At 36.2% G+C, this 14,820-nt stretch overlaps 1 pseudogene; it reads left to right on the forward strand.

Annotated features, from left to right (window-relative positions):
• The first annotated feature begins 229 nt into the window (after positions 1-229).
• On the forward strand, positions 230-5,669 carry LOC122146238 (annotated as a pseudogene).
• The last annotated feature ends 9,151 nt before the right edge of the window (positions 5,670-14,820 follow it).

Below are 14,820 nucleotides of genomic sequence, written 5' to 3' on the forward strand. Positions count from 1 at the left end.
ATTACTATTGCTAATTATGGGAAGTCCCTATACAAATAACTGACTTCTAATCTAGATTAGTTTGTAGGCTCAAAAAAACGCTGTCCGTTAAAACAGGTTTAAGGCAGAAATGCTGACTCGCTGGTTGTGTAACTTTCTTCAATGGAATCTATTCATTTCTCAGGCGAGTAAGTACTAAAGCTACTATACAATTCACATGTAAACTCGTCGGTTTTGGGCAGGGTCCCGAATGTCTCAGAAGATCAAAGCGGGTTCTGTGGTCGAGATGCAAGGAGATGAGATGACAGAGTTATATGGGAGCTCATTAAAGAGAAGCTCATTTTCCCTTATCTGGAGCTCGACCTGCTAACCCAGGTGTAGATTCAATGTGGGTGAGATTAAGTATGTGTGTCCCATTCACGTCGGCAGGTGCACAATTCTCTCATGTTTTTCTGATTTCCCCTCTTGGAATACTCAGATTTCAGAAGCCCTTCTGTTAATCTGATTTAATGTCAATTTGTTCGCTGCCAATTATTGTTTTTTTACAAACATTTGACATGGTAAACCATAACTCTAAAGTTAATGCCATATTATCATTGTTTGCACTGTGAAATCATTGTAAGTTCTCATTTGTAACCTCCTTTTAAAATCGTTTTTATTTCTCTATATTATAAAATATTTCATATTTAAATAATACATAAATATTTTTTAATTTATTTATTTAGTTTTCAGTATTAGTTTTCCGTTATTTTGATATTTATTACTAATATGAACTTACTTCAGATTTATTTTAGAGTGACTAATATTACTAGTGATATTCATGCCACTGAGCAGTTTACCTGCCAAGTTTTTACAAATATGTTCCTATTTGTAATTCTCAAAGCCAAAGGCAAATGTTATCATCCCATAAGTTAGCACTTTTATTACCTAACATCATTTTCTGTGCTTGAAATTGTTATAAAATTGTCAGCATCTGTACTTTGACTGTATAGGTTATAGTTTGATCTGAGTGGCTTTTTTAACTATAAAGACCTGTTTTTTGTTAAAAATAAAGTGAAGTATTCAGCATCGTTCATGAACTTGACCAAGAGGTTTAAAGAATAGTTGCAAAGGTGAAATGTCAGTGGGTTATCGGTCTGATAAGAGTATTATCAGTATGTGAGCAAACAAGGTGTCGTCACTTAAGGGGGATCTCTTGACGCCTGTCCGTTCAGTCACTACCACTGAACTTTGGAACGTTCTTTTGAGCTTGTATCGTAAGATTGTTTGCGTATGTTTACCCTGTCATTTAGTTGTATTGTTGAATGCGGGTCTATGCATCACAGGTTTTTCTTAATGGATTGAACAAGTCAATGTCACCCCCCCTAAAAAATGTATGTTAAGTTGTTGGAAGTCCTGTAGCGCCACCAAACAGTTTTTTTCTGAATCATTACCAGGGATTGAAAGAAAGTGTGTGAAAGAGGTCACAACATACTCAACACATAGAGAGGACACGGAAAAACAAGAAAAGGGGGGTATGGAACATTCCTCACCCTCACATTAGTGCTGTATTGTAGCTCTGGGGATGCTCTCCTCTGAAGTGTGTAGGTTAAGTGTGACACACTCTTCTTTCACTGGTGGTAGAGTCTCTGAGAGGAGGTTTTTCATCAAGTTCAGTCACGCATACCGCAGAACAGATGAGGCCTTTCATTTGCTTTTAGCATCTCAGAGCACGAGTGAATTTAAATCAGTTTGGAAGACTATTTGATGGTGCATGGCCTGGTTCGAAGACTTGAAGGCTTGTTTTTTGGTAAACTGGAAATCATCTACTGAATGTTATTTATTAACACATAACCACACAGACTCTGCGCATAAGAATTAGCAGAAATTGCTTTTATGGGATATGTTTAATTTTATGTATTTTTTTTCTGCCACCCACATGTTTTATTTATGTTCTTGATTGTAATCTCATTTTAAAACTCATTTTTGAAACAGCTCGAGTACTCTCAGCACTATCTCACCTGAAACACCCCTACTGCTAGAGATGCATTAAATTGGGATCAAAGTGACATTAAAACTTCTACAATCGTTGCAAAGTTTTCTGTTACAAATATTGCTCATTTCAGGAAACTCTATTTATCAAACAATTCAGAAAAAACGTAAAAAGGTTTCTACTTTTTCTACTTAAGAATATTTAAGCAGCACAGTTGTTTTCAATATTGATAGTAATAAGAAATGTTTCTTGAGCACCAAATCAGCATATTAGAATGATTTCTGAAGGTTCATGTGACACTGAAGACTGGAGGAATGGCTGCTGAAATTTCAGTTTTGTCATCACAGGAATAAATTATATATATAATGTATATGTATATGTATATGTATATGTATATGTATGTGATCTATTTCGGTTCACTAGAACCGTGTGACTATTTTGTGCTACATTTACATGGCAGTAGATTCCCATGACCTCATTTAGGGCGTGCCATGGCACGCCATCTGACTGCCTGGTAGCGCAGTGTAATGTAGTTCCAACATCACCAATTTTAAGCCAATTTTTATACACTTTTTTTTTTTTAAGAAACTTTATTTTTGTGGAAATTGTTATAGTAAAGTATTTTGTACAGTACGCTATAAAATGCATATTCTCCATTTCCATTTAATTGACACATCAATAATAGAAAATTTTCTACATAATAGACCTTTTAACCAAAAGTTTTTGTCCACTAAAAGGTAATTGCAAAAATAACAAGAAATGCAACAATGATCATTAAGATGTCCAATAACATCATGGAAGAATTCTCAAGGTTTCTTTTTTTTGCTCTCTGTGTGGTAGCTATGACCTGGGAATGGAGAACCGCGATGCCACGGAATGGGACAAGGTGACTATTGAGGCAGCGGAGGCTGTGAGATCACTACAATGTTGGCATCAAGTGTGCCACCATCACTCCTGAACGAGAAAGCGCTTGGATGGAGTTCAAACTCAAGAAGATGTGTTCGCTCTCCTAACGTAACAATCCGGAACATCCTTGGAGGAACTGTGGTTCCGAGAGTCTATTATCTGCAAAAACATTCCCCGCTTGGTTCCCCAGGCTGGATCAAGCCTATAATTATCGGCAGGCCCGCACATGGAGCCCAGGTAGGGAGCTCTACTCCATGCACATATTATAATTATCTGCAATTAAATCTAATTGTGAATTTGTTCTGGGATTTTTTTTGGTGGATCTTTTGGTGTTTTATCAAAGTTCACCTCATTATTATGAACTAATCATCATTTAATATTGGTGAAATTCATGTTTCAGGTAAAAGGTCTCCGGAGATACTCTGTTCTTTTCGATTTTAAACAGTAACAAGGCTACAGATTTCGTTGTTCCTGTGCCCTGGAACGGTGGAAATGACATACACACCTAAATGGAGGAGAGCCCCTCAAGTTTGTTGTCCTGACTTTGAAGGTATCTACATTGATTTAAAATTTCCATTAGAAGTAGTAAGTCATCCGGGATCGCATTTTATTTTATGAATACTGTGAATTATTTTCACACATTGTTTTTCGCCTGCTTCATAGTAGGGAAGTCTGAGATTTTGAATACAGCCCTTCTGTACGTCAGAAATGTCTCTGTATGGTGATGTCATCATAGTGGACTGTCACCTGTTTGATCATTGAGCATGTTTGTCTTGTCAGTGTTAACAGTATGAGGCCCACATGGCACTGTCCCTGGGACGCAAATAGTGAACAGATGAAATAGATTGTTGTGCAAAAGATTTTGATATTTGACTTGAAATTATTGGAATATAGCCTAGTTGTTTCTAAATATAATTGGCACAAGCATATCTGCTTTTTAGACCAGGTTTTCCTTGACACTATGTGTGAATTATGTAATGTTTAGGTACTGGTGGAGTTGCTCTGGGGATGTACAACACAGACAACTCAGCATGGACTTTGCTCATAGCTCTTTCCAGATGGGGTTGAACAAAGGCTGGCCAATGTACCTCAGCACCAAGAACACCATCTTGAAGAAATATGATGGCCGTTTCAAAGATATATTCCAGGAAATCTATGACAAGTGAGTCCTCAGTGAAATGGTTGCTTATGAACTGTCATTGAATAAATTTCCCCCAGTAAATCGATCTAGTTTACAGTGTTTTTTCTGACACTGTGTGTGTTTGCAGAGAGTACAAGGCTCAGTACGAGGCCAAAGGCATCTGGTATGAGCATCGGCTGATTGATGACATGGTGGCTCAGGTTATGAAGTCTGAAGGTGGATTTATCTGGGCCTGCAAGAACTATTATAGACACCCAAAAACACACTCTATATCACAGTGAGAAAAAATACAAAAAAATAATAACTGATAATTTTATTATTATTATTATTATTAATATTATCACAAACCAACAAATGCCGAAAAAGTTACCAGATACCAGAATGTTCAGAATTGTTCACCATTGAACATTAAAAAAAAAAATGAATGTACACTACCGTTCAAATGTTTGGGTCAGTAAGATTATTCATTGATTTTTTTAATTAATGCTTTTGTCCAGTATATTTACGATTTACATTTATGCATTTAGCAGACGCTTTTTATCCAAAGCGACTTGCATTGCATTCAGGCTAACATTTGTTTATTTTTATTTTTTACCTTAGATATATTACATACATACATATTAAAATAGAAAACATTTGTTTTAAATTGTAATATTTGACTTTGTGTTTTAATCGAATAAATGCAGCCTTGGTGAGCATTAGATACTTTATTTTATTTTAAACATTAAATCGTCTTACTAACTCCAATCTTTTGTTAATTTTTTTTTTTTAAGAAACTGTTAAAATTTGTGCATGTGTTTGTGGTGGCTTGGTGTGAAGCTGCTTTAAAACCTATCATGCATTTGCGTAATGACATTAGGCAGTAAAGGTATTGTGGAAAGTATCATGAAAAGGAATTTATAGTAAGTAAGCTCTCTGTTCTCTGTCTCTAGGTTATGGGTCATTTGGTATGATGACCATGTGCTTGTGTGTCCTGATGGGCGTACAGTAGAAGCTGAGGCAGCCCATGGCACCAGTTTACACGGCATTATCGCATGCACCAGCAGGGCAAAGAGACTCCACCAACCCTATTGGTGAGGAAAACAATACTTACTTTACTTCCACTCTTAATAAAATCCACAGATTATGCACACGAAACAGTTTTCATGATCACTTTTGTCCCATCAGCCTCTATCTTTGCATGGACACAGGGCTGCTGCACCGGGCGGAGCTGGATAATGAACGCAGAGCTGCGGGTGTTTGCTGAGGCACTGGAGGCTGTTTGTGTCGAGACCATTGAAGCTGGTTTCATGACCAAGGACCCCCTGGCCATCTGCATCAATGGCATGTCTAAGTACGTCCATTATCTACTCTGGGACACTATTTATTTAATGGGGATCAGTGGAGATATTTGGTTTTGAGTGGTGTTGGACTGCATAAATTCAGTCTTAAATGCTTGATATGGCATAAAAAAAACACTGAAAACTTGATTTTAAAAAATGCTCATTTTAAAGGATAGCAAAAAGACTTTATTAGCCTCTGTAAAGATATTTTAGATTTTATATATCAGTTTCTCTTTATTTATTCCTTTGCAGTGTCAAACGCTCTGATTACCTCAACACTTTTGAGTTCTTGGACAAGCTGGCCGAGAATCTGAAGATGACAGTTATCAAGTCATCCCCCAAACTGTAAAGCTGCTGGGCGTTGACGGGTGGTGTTTAACACACACACACACTGACTGCTCAGCCCTCAACCCACGTCAAGCTCGCAGACTCTGTTGTTTTAGTCTCATTTCCTGTCTAACTGGGACCAAAGACAGATAAATAATGGACTCCACCACTACAACCATTTCGGGGGAGCAGTGCACTTTCAACTGGAAGATAAGAAGGTGTTGGAAGGAAATGGGAAGGAGCTACTGTAACCCTTCATTATGCTTTTTAAAAACAAATTAGAAGCATTTATACTAGGTACTTTGATCACTGTTTATACATTTTAACATTGCAATGTTTTTTAATTATTCAATTATATCCCCTGTAGTGCAAACTATTTGTGTATTTTTGTGCTACTGCTATCTCTCAGGGTGCTTGAACACCTGTTGCCTTACTGTCTGAGTGTGTAGTTGTCTTGTCTTCGGCATCCACTCTTGAAGCCGTCCCAGGAACAGTGAGATTACAGTAGGTTTTTTTAACAATGTAAATTCCTGCTTTCACACTGAATACTGGCGTTAGTTCACACCGGTAGCAACATCCTGTCCATTGTTCACTCAGTACCACTGTCACTACATTACAAAATAAATTCCGTATATGGGTCTGTTTATGTCAGTCTGTGTGCTTATGTGATTAGGTCTTGTGTAATTATGACATCAGAATAAATGAGACTTTTTAAGAAGATATCTTCGTGTTTTTGTCACTGTCTGATCATGTTTTTTTCTTTGTTGTTGTTGTTGTTTTTTTTTTTTTAAGAAATTAATACTTTTATATTTGGGGGGGATGTGTTGAATTGATTAAAAGTGACAGAAAAGACCATTATGTTCCAAAGATGTCTATTTTAAATCATGCTGTTCTTTTTGAACTTTCAAATTTTCAAAGAACCTTGAATAAACTATTACAATTTCCACAAAAAATATTAAACCAGACAACCTTTTGCAACAATTGATAACATCACAATCACCAAATCAGCATCACAAGTTTCCACAAATTATTAAGCAGCAGGATTGTTTACAACATTGATGGAAATCAACAATCACCAAATCAGCATTAGAGTGATTTTTAAAGGATCATGAAAATCCAGCTTTTACCATCACAGAAATTAAATACATTTTTAAATATGTTAAAAAAAGAACGCAGTTATTTATAGTATCTTTGATTTTTAACCAATCCCAAACTTTGTAATGGTATGTACATTTGGACTACAAAACTTTAGCGACTTCATATTGTGGGTGTTTGTTCTCCAACTGCTCGATGTAATCATAAAGAGGTTCCGACACACTTCATTCACTAGTGGCAGCACAGTGACTTCTAGACGGACAGCATTTTAAACGGAGCCTAAATGTTTTTTAAATCGAACAACAGGATTTGTTTTAATTAATTCGCTTTTAATAGTATTATAGTATTATTTTATTGTTTTATTTTTATTATTATTAAGGGGGGACACTGCAGGCAAAAACAGTGTTTTTTCATGCACGTGTCAATATTTAGATTTTGGGCTTTTTGGCTTTTCATAAAGTGTTTTTTCAGACTTATGGAAAGAAAACATCCAAAGACACTGTTAAGTGTTTCTTTTATAGCAACTTTATCTATTTGTGTCAATAGATTTCAGATTACAAAAAAAAAAACTATTTTTAAAGGCGCCGTTTTTCTCAAATGAGTTTTTTCTTCTCCAACTCTGAGCCATATATCCCCCACTTCAGTGGCACTTACACACACCAAACTTTACATATTTTATTCCTGTCTATATTTCTGAAGTTTTTGCAGAGGGATTTGTTCATATATAATTTTCTTGATTATATACCACATTTTATTCCCCAAAAATTGGTGAAAATATATTGTTTTCTAGCTGTTCAAAGTTTTTTCTGAATTATGGAGTGACAAAAAGAGATACCCAGAATTCCTTCTGTAAAATCATTTGACTCTAATGTGTCAAAAAAATTAACAAGATTTTTGAAAACTGACGTCATCCTGTGTTTCAGATTTTTGTAACTAGAAATGTATGCAAATTAGCGCATATTTCGTTAAATAATGCCTCATTTGCATATTTAAATATAACATTTTAGAAACCTTGTAATACAAAAAATGTTTGCAATTATCAATGTAATCAATCAACTTGTGGTAAGTAAGGTGATATTCGTATTAGTTAATTTTTTTTCCCTATTCACCTGCAGTGTCTCGCCTTAAACATTAAATGTTTTCATGTTTTATTGGGAGAGTTTTTGAAATAAGTGTTTGAAGGGAAAATAAAATTAATTTCAAACAAGAAAAACTGTAAAATGTGTTTCACTTCATGCACATGAACAGGATGTGACGTCCACCAAGCGACCGGGAAATTATTAGAGTAGGTCTGGGCAGCACCAAATAGTCTGAACACAGATTGCTACCAAGTGTTCTTTACTTTATTAGATATCTGTGACAATGGTTAACCCGAGAGAGAGAGAGAGAGAGAGAGAGGAGTGGCCAGGACTGTCACCCCCTTGTGGCGTGGTAATTGGATTCTCCCTGTGTGAATGGACACTCATTCACGAGCTTTGTTAGTGTAAAGATTACTTATTGTGCCTGCAGTAAGTAAAGCCCTTATGAATATGAAATAGAGGCTAGCGGTGATTCCGACGTTAATGACGTAAAACAAGCACAAGCTGAGGTCAACTGAAGCACCGTAAAGGCCACTGCTTATCAAAACCCCGCCCCCAAAAGATTTCATTGGGCGAATTCAACTACGCATCACCTGTCAAGAAAAGTCCAGACTCTGGAGTTCAATTCAGAAAAATCAAGAATGGATTCTTTGGGAGATTTTCAGAAGTTTTCATGATTTATATTTGGATAATTCCCATATTTTAAACATTTTAATTTCAAAGAATAACTGTATATTCATGTTCAAAATAATATTGCTAATATAGAGTTTTTTTATAGATTTTATTTTTTAATGTGGATTTAGCTTACTTAATTTTCTTCATACATTTTTGGCTATTTTGTAATATATTTTACATGTATTTATAATTGTTTCAAAGTATAACTCCTTCCAAAAAAATAATTGTAATAATGAAATTATATACAAAAATAATTTTGTTTTTTTACAACCGATGGGGACAATGTTGAAAACATTTTCTCACATGTCACAAAAACAGTACAACATCAAAAACTGCATTATTTGCAGGCACCAAGCACAGCAGCATTGTCTGACCCTTCAGAGCCTTAGACGTTGAAATTAAAAAGTCATATGATGCGATTTGCATTTTTCATTTCTTTTTTGTAGTGGTTACAAGCAACTCTTATGTGCATAAAGACAGATCTGTAAGTTGGCAAAGACTAAAGTCTCAAACCGCAAAGAGATTATTCTTTATATAAAAGTAAGACTGGTCCACTGACTCCCTAAAGTACCTCGTTAAAACACGCCTCCCACATGTCTACGCAATGATGTGGGAAGATTTGACATACGCCGCCCAAATGTTGCAAGCAAAGAAAGAAGGCTGTAACTTTTATTGCTCGAAGTAGTATTGTTGTTGCTGCCATGTTATGAAAGCTAAACTACTTTGTTTGCCGTACAGAAAGATGACGCTATCGGCTGCGTATCCGTCATGCCTAGAGCTGATCTTTTGTGGCGTGGTCGCCTGAGGACATACATCAATTTCGCACTGTGGATCGGCCGGATCGGCTTTTCACCGTGGACGAAGCGGAGTCCCATGCCCAGGTGTCGTCACATGTGTCCTTCGGTCAAATCCGCCGGCTCGTGCCGTTCTCTAACCCACCGGCTGTTCCTCACTCAAGCCTGAAGTATGTGACGCTGTTTTCTGAATGTACAGACTAACCTGCAATGGTTCTGTGCTCAAATGCTGTTTCTATAAAGTTGGCGCCCCGGGCATAGAGGAGAAACATAATGTATATTAAGTGGTAAAATAAGCCTTAAACCGCATAAACACATTTCACTTACACCAAATACCACACATAATGTTCTTTTTTAGCAACGTCCATAATGGCCCCTTACTTAACAGATGAATGAGTTGAGATATGGCTTCGATGTTGTGTTCTTCTGTCTCTCTCTGTCCGTGAGAGTACACCTTACCTCTGTTGGGAACGCAGTGGTTTCCATGGGGACGCATAGCCACTCTACTCTTCAAAAGCGGGGCTGAACAGAGGCAGAGGGGCCCTTTGTGTTGGAGAGGAAAGCATGAACAACGCTGGGAAGATGAAAAGCCCTGCTATCCTTATGTCCAATCATAATTTTAGTCATCAGTATTGGAGACACAGAATCCAAACAGACACTGAAACACAAAAATAGAAAAGGAGAGGCTTGTGGTCCAAGATTTGAGCAAGAGATAGAGATGGGAGGCTGATATGAGGTAAATTCAAAAAGAGGATAAAGGATTAGTTGTGCTGTGGCTCAGGCTTTTTTTTCATGCTGATTATCTATTCTTTGTGCTGGTAGTTTGTGCTGAAATGATGGTTGCCCATTTCATCCAATTTTGAGAAAATTATGATGCATCAACTCTATTGTTCACACCAAAAAATAGCAACCTTGTTTATAAGGGCATACTTCTACTTTGTCTATTATTAGGGGTAGATGTGGGCTTTAGAAGGCTGATAGACTTGTTTTATTTTTTAAAATTTTGTTATTAATTAAAAGTATTATGTAAACATACTAAAGAATTACAAGTACAATCCATAACTACTTATACCATAGCAGACTTTAGGGGAAGTGCAACAATCAAAAAGCTTTTTGAAGAGCACAAGTCATACACATATGTTATGGTAAAGTAATGACTGTGTTAGGTAAAGCTCACCAGACCTGTTAATAAAGTAACTGTAGAAATACACTACCATTCAACCCCCCCCCCCCCAAGTTTTGGGGTCAGTACGAATGCTTATTTCTACCCATGCTCTGCATTTATTTGGGTCAGATATATTAAAACAGTAATAATGTAAATATTTATACAATTAAAATACTCTAAACATAACTTTTCTGTTTCTGTATTTTTTTTTTTTCCAGTCCCTATTTTTCCTGTCATGGCAAGCTGAAATTTCAGCATCATTACTCCAGTCTTCAGTGTCACATGGACCTTCAGAAATCATTCTAATATGCTGATTTGATGCTCAAGAAACCTTTTCTTACACGTTAGATGTTGAAAGATGTGAGACTGAAAGACATTTGGTTGAATGGTACTATTTTGTATCATTTACCATAATTTACCATCATTACCATCATGGGATACCCACTGCTTCGGGTGTGTGTTCATGGTGTGTGTCACAGTCACATCACATCTATGATAAAATTACTTAAATGTAGGCCAACAACATCCATTAAAAGATGTGATATGAAGTGGCACAAGCATATGAACCTGAATCACACATGAATCACATTTAAAAATACATTCATCATATATTATTTATATCAACCAGTTAGGTGGACTAGGCATGTAAATTTGCTGCCCATTTAACAAAGTTTTAGTAAGTTAATGAAGATAACTTCCTATCCACTACTAATGTGGATTAACATTCATACAGTTGTTGCTATTGGTCAAAGGTTCACAAGGTTAGCGTTTCAACACTGCTGTGTCCTTTTAAAAAATATTTTCTTCTCCCCCCTCTCAACATGTCACTTACAGCGGCCTGTCCAGTTGCAGACTCTCTTAATTGTCTCAGAACAACATAAAAAAGAAGATAAAAAAAGAAGGGGGAAAGAAACTCTGAGTTTTCTGGGGCAAATAAGCATTCAGCATGGGTTCAGATGGGGGTCTATGTAGGTCACGCACAATATGGCGCCTGCAAGTTTACAGCTGGTGCTCGTACCACCATTATCCCACAACAATATCGCAGAGAGGAACTTATTTGAGCCCATTAGCCCATGTCCCCTCCTCCTTCATTAACAAGCCTTTCTTTAAACGAGGGAGCCAAGACAATAAGCTCTCAGAAAGGGTAAAGCGGGGGGGAGAACAGGGGGACTGGAGGGGAGGTGGCAGGTCAGCCCGGAGTCCACGATAAAGTTACTGTGTTTCTGTCTGTGGCCTGAAAAAGACTTGAATAATGTTTTCTTTTTCTGTGGGGACCCGAACAATTTTAGATGCAGTCCCTGGCTTCAAGAACGGCAAGCTTTTGGGCTATCTTTTGCCACTCACACCAAACCTCTTGGCTTTATTATCGCACAAAGTGCTAATGTCGTTGACCACAATTTAAGAATGCATATAGATCTTTTCTGCAGTTAGACTTCTTCTTGTGTGAGAATTTGTAGGGCAGTTCTTTCAGGGCCCACGTGGGTTGCTAATGACTGTGATATATGTGCATTTTGTGTGGGATGTTGGTCTGTGTGTTTGTGAGAAGAAAGATTGAAAAAATATAATCTCTGCAGTAATGATTTTACAACACTCCTACACAGTAAATTATGTCTTATTCAGTATGTATCACTGCGTATGGATCATAAACAGTTTTCCCCCCATGCCATCTCCAGACTAAACACCTAACACACACAGTTACCACCGGTTTTCTGCGATTAATTTGTTAATAAGTAATTATTGCATCTCTCTCAATTATTATGTAAATGCATATGCCTCTTTTTATTTATACAGCTATATATACAGTAAATAATGTACAAATATGTATGGAAATCTCTGTTCCAGATGGTATATACCACATTTATATTATTATTTATTTGTTGTTTTTTCCTTAGTCTGACTTATTTAAATGTTCTTTCTGTTCTCATGTCATATCTATGTATGTATGATCCAAGAGCTCCTAAAAAAAAAAAATATATATATATATATATATATCTATATATATATATATATATATATATATATATATATATATATATTTTTTTTTTTTTTTTTTTTTTTTTTTTTTTTTTTTTTTTTTTTTTGTATGTTTGCACACACTTGGGAAATAAAGCCCATTCTGCTAATGGAGGCTTGGTGCCATGATGTCCAGGAAGCATATTTGGTTGATGGGCAATAGAACCAATGTTATTTTTGCAACCTTGAGATTTTGTTATGACTTTTAATACTCCTTTTATAGTCATTGTGTTAAGAAGAAGAAAAAAAAAACCTTATATTGCTTCACTTGAGTAGCCAATCTGAAATAACACTTGCCTTACAAAAAAGTGAATGCTGTTATGGTGTCATGTACTGTACAACACCATACTGAAATATATGTCCATGAATTTATGTAGTAGTCGAAGATACATTAAAGAATACCATGATACTATTTTGAATATATATGATTTTAATCATGACATTAAAAAATAAGTAGGCCTATGTGGAAAAATAACGGCAGTCGGAACCATTTATCGCAGGGCGTTGTTTCACACCTCGGTGAGCATCTTCGCCTGACGGAACTGAATGTTGCAGATTGGTAAACAGTGCGGGTGAGTCAGTTTCACATACAAATAACATATTATTTGCTCCTTTCTGCTATGACTCTTTATTGTAGTGATTCTCTGATTATAATCGATACATACACTTGTTATATTCGCTGTGAGTTAAACACAATCAGATGACACAAATGTCATTGGCAGATGATGTAGCTGAGTGCTAACTAGCTTCATGATGAAATTCATAGAAAGCAGCTGCTTGTAAATAAAACAACAGTCTCTGTGAGAAGAGGCGCAAACCTAGATATTAGGAGTTTGTTCATCGTCTTTTTTTATACGTATGTTCTTGTATATCTTGTAGCTTTGTTTGTGTGGGTGAACTGCCAGTCCCCCATCAACTTACTAAGTAAGATTATTCAGAATTCTTGTCGATTTAATGTTAAATGTTTTCTTGTGGTTTTAATTCGGTGAAGAACGTCTGGTGTGAACAGTCAGCATTAGATGGCTGAAGTAAGGTCTGTTTTTGTCAATCAAATGTCACATTTGTTTATATAGCTCTTTATAATACAAAAGATGTTTGTTTCAAAGCAGCGTCCCAGTAATAAAGAAGACAAATAACAGTGGTAATGTTTAAAAATGTATCAATTTTGAAATGAATTCAATTCACCTATATAAAGCAGCTCTACAAAAGGCAATATTGTTTCTTATTCAGCAGATACAGATGAATATTAATTATGAATTGTTCTTTTAAAACCCAAACTGAGCAAAGCCAAAGGCAACATTGGGCAAAGAACCAAAAAACCGTCCATCATGTGACAGCATTGAAGAAAAAAACAACACTTTTGTCTTACATCCACTAGCCAAAAATGCTTTTTCCATTGTATTATTTGAAGATGTTTATCATTAGCACCCTGAGAACCACATACAGTACTTTTACAGTGTAACAGGGTCAAAAGATAAGCAGTCTAGGTTACTGGCAGGGGGACTGGTCATGTGTTTGTCTCTCAGTCAGATCTATGATAATATGATTTCATGTTCCAGAATGATGACACACAAGTTTTTGCTCATCATAGTATAACCCTTATTCATTGTGGCAAAACCCTGAATATATTGTATAAAATGGCGTTTAAGAGTGTGCACATCTACTCTCTACTGTTTATATGTATTCTCACACATTACTTGCAGGTCAGAACTTTGCTTTGGTCACTGACTCAGTGTGGAGATTGATGTTTGCTGTGAGATGTTAAAAATAGAATGGTAGAGAAGGGCCTCCACATCTCTGTCTGAATAATTTGTCTAAGCAAAGGTGTGTGAACTGTGCACATCACCGGCTCAAGTTTTTACTGTAGCAGGTCTGGTCCTCAAGGCTGGCTGCTGCTCTAGACTACTTTTTTTTTTTGCTTGACTGTTTTAAAGGTATACATCAGACCCAAAAAGAAAAAAATCTCTGTTGTTTCATTTACTTTGATTGCCCATTGATTTTCTTGTTGGTCTTGCATTATCTTTCTTTCTTTCTTTCTTTCTCTTTCTTTTCTTTTTTTCGTTCTTTCTTTCTTTCTTTCTTTTTTTCTTTCTTTCTTTATTATTACTAACATTCTTTCTTCAGTTTTTTCCCATGGGTCTGGGGAGTCTCTGATCTGAGGTGATGTAATGGTCTTTTAATAATTGATGGTTTAAAGAAAGTGAAAGTGAAAGACCCAGAGTCGGAGTGCAGAGGAAATCAATGTTAGTGTGGGAGTGGAGGTAGACGTGTTTTATGGAGTAAAATGAGGAAAAATAAAAAGGACTGCGTGTTCATGAGAAATGAAAACAGAAAGAAAAAGAAGCCAGTACT

This window comes from Cyprinus carpio, chromosome A9, assembly GCF_018340385.1.
Source record: "Cyprinus carpio isolate SPL01 chromosome A9, ASM1834038v1, whole genome shotgun sequence".
NCBI classification, from domain to species: Eukaryota; Metazoa; Chordata; class Actinopteri; order Cypriniformes; family Cyprinidae; genus Cyprinus; species Cyprinus carpio.